Below are 6,202 nucleotides of genomic sequence, written 5' to 3'. Positions count from 1 at the left end.
GAGTGAGCGAGCATGAGAGGGAGAGAGAGAGGAAGGCAGGAGCAGAGAGGAGACAGAATCTGAAGCAGGCTCCAGGCTCTGAGCTGTCAGCATAGAGCCCACTGCGGGGCTTGAACAAATGAACCATAAGATCATGACCTGAGCTGAAATTGGATGCTCAATCGACTGACCCATCCAGGTGCCCCTCACTTCATTCCTTTTTATTCCATTCATCATCATTTGCTCTTCTTTAAATATTTATAAGCCTTTTAAAAAATTTGGATATCAAATTTACAAAAGAAATTAAAAGGAGATTTTGCTTTTTAAAGTAATCAATCAGGGCACCTGGGTGGCTCAGTTGGTTAAGCATCAGACTTCAGCTGAGGTCATGATCTCTTGGCTTGTGAGTTCAAGCCCTGCATTGGGCTGTCTGCTGTCAGCACAGACCCCTGCTTTGGATCTTCTGTCCCTTCTTTCTTTGCCCCTCCCCCCATTCTCAGGCTCATGCGCTCTTTCTCTTTCTCTCTCTCTCTCAAAAATAAACATTTAAAATAATTCATCAACAGTCTTTAAATAACAACCTTTTTTAATGCATTTATGTTTTTTTATTTTAATTAAAAGTTTTTTAAATATATTTTTTTAAATGTTTATTTATTTTGAGGGAGAGAGAGAGAGACAGAGTGCAAGCAAGGGAGAGGCAGAGAGAGAGGGAGACACAGAGTCTGAAGAAGGCTCCAGGCTCTGAGCTGTCAGTACAGAGGACATGGGGCTTGAACTCACGAACCGTGAGATTGTGACTTAAGCTGAAGTCAGACGCTTAAGCGACTGAGCCATCCAGGCGCCCCTATTTTTTTTTTTTTTTAATTTTTGAGAGACAGTGAGAGACAGTGCAAGCAGGGGAGGGTCAGAGAGAGAGGGAAATGCAGATTCGGAAGCAGGCTGTAGGCTCTGAGCTAGCTGTCAGCACAGAGCCCGATGCAGGGCTCGAACCCACGAACCATGGGATCATGACCTGAGCCGAAGCTGGATGCTTAACCAACTGAGCCACCCAGGAGCCCCATAATGCATTTAAAATATGCCAAATTTTCATTTACAAAATTTGTGGGGACTACATTATCATATAATATAAGTATAATCATGATGAACATCAGAGGATCTTTGTTTCCTTCTTCTAATCTTAAGGGGGAATAAATTTTTTTTAAATGTTTTTTATTTATTTCTGAGAGACCGAGAGAGACAGCGCAAGCAGGGGAGGGTCAGAGAGAGAGGGAAATGCAGATTCTGAAGCAGGCTCCAGGCTCTGAGCTAGTTGTCAGCATAGAGCCCAATGTGGGGCTCAAACCCACAAACCATGAGATCATGACCTGAGCCGAAGCCGGATGCTTAACTGACTGAGCCACCCAGGTGCCCCTAAATTCTAATATCTTCTAATTTGTCCTGTCTGTGCATAGATACAGAGTACTTAGTAAAAATGTAATAGTATCCCTAAACCAAACTTTGTATTATGATTAAAATATATTCTTTTTTTAAAATTTGAAATGTGTTTTTTGGGATAGTTTCCCACTCATCTTGATGCAGGTGCTTTTATTGCTGCTTCTGTCTGAAGGAGCATCCTTCTTTAAGCCTTGCTTGTCCTCCTATAGGCTGGCAGAGGATAGAAGAGCAGCCAACACATAAAACTACTGTTTGTGCATGGCTAAGGATGGTGGTGATTTTGAGGCACTGTGGGCACTTCATGTCCATGAAGCAGGAGTTGGGGCTCTGCAGCAGGCACCTCTTCTCTCACTTCCTCTTCTCTTCTGGGGACTGGTAGAGGAGGTGCTTCATGAGGTGCATGTTCTCATGGGGAGGTCATTACCTCCAGAAAGCCAAAAAACATATTCTTAATATCTTTATAATCTTTATCTGGGCTAATTCCTATGAGACAATAAATATATCACTGGGCTATATCCTTTTTGGAGTAGTATATACACTAGAAATTATTTGCATGAGATTTTTTCCCCTCAGTTATATAATTTTTTATTTGCATGAGATTTTTAAAAATGCACTACTGACTTTTAATAAATTCCTATCCTTTTTCACTAACTTTAAAACATGTTCTATTTTTAGAACAGTTTTAGATTTACAGAAGAATTGAAATAATACTAGAGTTCCATATACTTCATCCAGTTTTTGTTATTATTAACATCTTAAATTAGAGTAGATTTATTGCCGTTAATAAATCAATATTGATACATTATTATTAACCATTTAAAATTTCCTCAGCTTTTATCTAACATCTTTTCTTTGTCCCAGGGTCCCATCCAGAATACCACATTACATTTACTAGTATCTCCTTAGGTTCTTGACTGTCATAGCTTCTCACACTTTCCTTATTTTTTATGACCAGGACAGTTTTTTTTTCTTTGTTTACTTTGAGAGAGTGAGTTTGTACACGTGGGGGAGAGACAGAAAGAGAAGGATAGAGAGAATCCCAAGCAGACTCCACACTGTCAGTGTAGAGCCCAATATGGGGGCTCATCCCACAAACTGTAAAATCATGACCGGAGCCAAAATCAAGAGGCGGACACTTAACTGACTGAGCCACCCAGGTGCCCTTTGATCTTGACAGTTTTGAGGAGTACTAGGATGCATCTCTGTTGGAATTTGTCTTCTGTTGTTCTTATAATTAGATTGAGGTTATGAGTTTTTAGATGTGTTAACCTTAAAAATAAAAGAGTTTATTTTATCAGCAAAAATGGGTTTATTTTGGAATAACAGAGAATTGAATTCAGGCTATGCAAACTATGGTAAAGCCATAGGCAAATCCTACAAACAGAGGAGAGAAACTTTTAATGGAGAAAGAGGAAGTTGGGAGGGGTTGTTTTGAATGAAAGTCTGTTGGAAAAAAGCTAGAGTTTAGGATAATTTTCCATTGACTGAATTGCAGAGTTAGTAGATTTTTTATAGGAGATACATAGTACATCTTTATCCATTGGGACCTATAATTAATGATTTTTTCCTAGTGATGATTCTTCTGTGGGGTCTGTAATTGACAATTCTTACTGTAATTGACATCGAGTGGTACAGCTCTACCTTTCAGCCTACTCTTCTAGCATCTGGAGTCCACTTATTGAGGTGTCCCTTTATGAATTTTCACAGATGGAGGATCACAGAGATACAGTAATATTCTCTCACATCATATCAAGGGTATATATTATTGACATGATTTATCATTGTTGATAATGACCTTAATCTATGGCTGAGGTTGTCAGGTTTTTCCACTAAAGGTACTCTGTCTTCCCTTCTTTCATGCTATACTTCAAAAAAAAATTTTTTTTTAATGTTTACTTATTTTTAGACTAAGAGAGACAGAGCATGAGTTGGGGATGGGCAGAAAGAGAGGGAGACACAGAATCTGAAGCAAGCAAGCTCCAGGCTTTGAGCTGTCAGCACAGAGCCTGATGCAAGGCTTGAACCCAAAGACTGTGAGATCATGATCTGAGCTGAAGTTGGACACTCAAACAACTGAGCCACCCAGGTACCCCTCATGCTGTATTTTTCAGAGGGAGGTCTCCATACACTTAAGGAGTGGGATTTATGGTCCCCATGCTTGCAATTGAAATATCTGTATAAATTATTTGGAATTCTTCTTCAAGGGAGATTTGTTCTTCTCCATTTGTTTATTTAATCATTTCCTTATATCAGTATGGACTCATAGATATTTTTTGTACTTTAGGTTATAATTAGATTTGGCTTTTGTGGGAGCTCATTTGGTTTGTCTCCTGTGTCCTTTTGACGTACCTCTGTCAATTTAGGATTCTTGTTTTGTTTTTAGCATTTCCTTACTTCCTGACATTATAAGATGCTCAACTGCATCTTGTATATTTCCTGCCCCAGTTCTGGAATTAGCCATTTCTTCAAGGCACCTTGGTCTGTTTTACTGGGGAGTGGTATTAGAAACTAAGATATTGACTCTAGGTGTGGTTGTAACAACTGGGGTGTCGCTGATTTTAAGCATTCTCAACTGACAGAGTAAGTAAATAGATGTGTATATGCATATATATGAAAATTTCTAGATGTAGCAATCTATATTTTTATTAAGTTAAACACAAGTTAATATTCTAACTCTAATTTGTTACCAAATGGAACATTTTAGCCTTTTCCTCCTGCTTATCTGTAATTTCCCATTCCATAAGTGAGAAACTTTCTGTCATTCCTTTACCTAATTGTTCAGGTCCAGTAAACATGTATAATGGTTTCAGAGTTGTTAACCTGTACACTTTAGGGAAACAGCTTTATTAGCAAGAGTACAGTGCTAACGTGCGGTTCCATGTGCTTTTAGTCTTACTCCAGTAATTTCCAGAGTTTTGTGTGTCAGTACCTTTATCCAGTATCTTCTTCGGTGAGGTTGTTTCATAGGTTTATGTATATATATTTTATAGCTTATTTGTTTATTTTGAGAGAAAGTGAGAGCATGTGTAAGTGAGCAGGGGAGGGGCAGAAAGAGGGAGAAGGAGAGGATCCTAAGAAGGCTCGAGCTGCCAGCACAGAGCCCAATATAAGACTTGAACCCACCAACCATGAGATCATGACCCAAAGTGAAACCAAGAGCCAGATACCTAAGCAACTGAACCACCCAGCTGCCCTGGTTTGTATATTTTTATTATGGAGAATTTCAGGGCACCTGGTTGGCTCAGTTGGTTAAGTGACTGACTCTTGATCTTGGCTAGGTCATGATCTCATGGTTTGTGGGATCAAGCCCCATGTGGGTCTCTCCACTGATAGCACAGAGCCCGCTTGGGATTTTCTCTCTCTCTCTCTCTCTCTGCCCCACCCATACTCATTCACACACATACTCTCTCTCAAGTAAATAAAATAAACATTTATTATGGAAAATTTCAAACATATGCAAACATAAGGAGAGTACAGTGAGCCCCCCATGTACTCATCACCAGCTTCATGAAAATTACTCAATTTCTGAAATGAAATGAAAATTATTCACTTCGTGGTCAATTGTCATTTATCTATACTCCTTTACTAGTCAACATGTGATTATTTTGAAGTAAATCATATACATATTATTTCCTCTGTAAATGTTCCTAAATAAGACTTACCATAATTTATCCAGTCCCTATTGACAGATACTTAATTTTTATTTATTACAAATAGTAGAACTATAAATATCCATTTACATTTATCTTTATAAACTGCAGGGTAAATTTCTAGAAGTTGAATACCTGAAACAAATATATAAGCGTTTAAAACTGAGAAATAACTGCCACATTTATTTTGTCCCTATCAAGAGTAAATGAAAATTTATCCTCCTCTGCATTCTCACCTACACTGATTTTATCCACCTTTTAAACAGTTGGCAATCTGAGATCTGAAAAATGATATATATCTTTCTTTTGCTTTTAAAAAAATGTTTATTTGAGAGAGAGAGAGAGAGAGAGAGAGAGAGAGAGAGAGAGAGAGATACAGACAGTCAGACAGTATGAGCAGGAGAGGGGCAGAAAAAGAGGGAGAGAGAATCCCAAGCAGGCTCCATGTTGTTAGTGCAGAGCCTGACACGGGGCTTAATCCCATGAACTGTGAGATCATGACCTAACCTGAAATCAGTAGTCAGCCGCTTAACTGACTGAGCCACCCACGTGCCTCTCTTTTATCCGTTTTTAAAATTGGATAGGACATTTTTCCTGTCTTTATTGGTCATCCTTTTTTCCCTTCTTTGAATTGCACATTTAAATTCTTTGCTTGTTTAAGAAAAGGAAATAAACTGGCTGGCTCAGTCGGTGAAGCATCAGGCTCTTGGTCTCGGGTTCATGAGTTCAAGCCCCGTGTTGGGTGTGGAGCCTATTTAAAAAAAAAGAAGAAAGGAAATAAATTGTCACAAAGGTGTGATTTCCTTTCCCAAACCATCATGTACTGTCATGTCTCCCTTTTCCCGTTTCCAGTTTAGATTACCAACTCAGGAGTAGTACATATGTCTCTTTACCTGCCTTTTTTTCCCCTCCTGCCCTTTTTTTGCCCACCAAAGGTTCATTAGCTCTCTATTCTTTGTACATCCTAGAAACAGTCAAATTGTTTATCACACAGATAGTTTTAAGTCAGCTTCTGAGGGAGTATTCTAGGGAAATATGCCCAAAAAGCATCAGGAAGAATTTCTACAGGCATATGGGGGAATGTTTGTAATTGTTTAGCGATAAGTATGCCCAGGAAGTGTTACTTCAGCCTGTTTTGT

The 6,202-nt window shown here is 38.8% G+C and overlaps 1 pseudogene; it reads right to left on the bottom strand.

The window, feature by feature from the left end:
- Positions 1-1,563: 1,563 nt before the first annotated feature.
- On the bottom strand, positions 1,564-1,815 carry LOC115285548 (annotated as a pseudogene).
- Between the last annotated feature and the right edge of the window lie 4,387 nt (positions 1,816-6,202).

This window comes from Suricata suricatta, chromosome 2 (assembly GCF_006229205.1).
Source record: "Suricata suricatta isolate VVHF042 chromosome 2, meerkat_22Aug2017_6uvM2_HiC, whole genome shotgun sequence".
Classification (NCBI taxonomy): domain Eukaryota; kingdom Metazoa; phylum Chordata; class Mammalia; order Carnivora; family Herpestidae; genus Suricata; species Suricata suricatta.
Note: the sequence above shows the minus strand (reverse complement) of the source record. Positions and strands in the feature narration are given on the sequence as shown.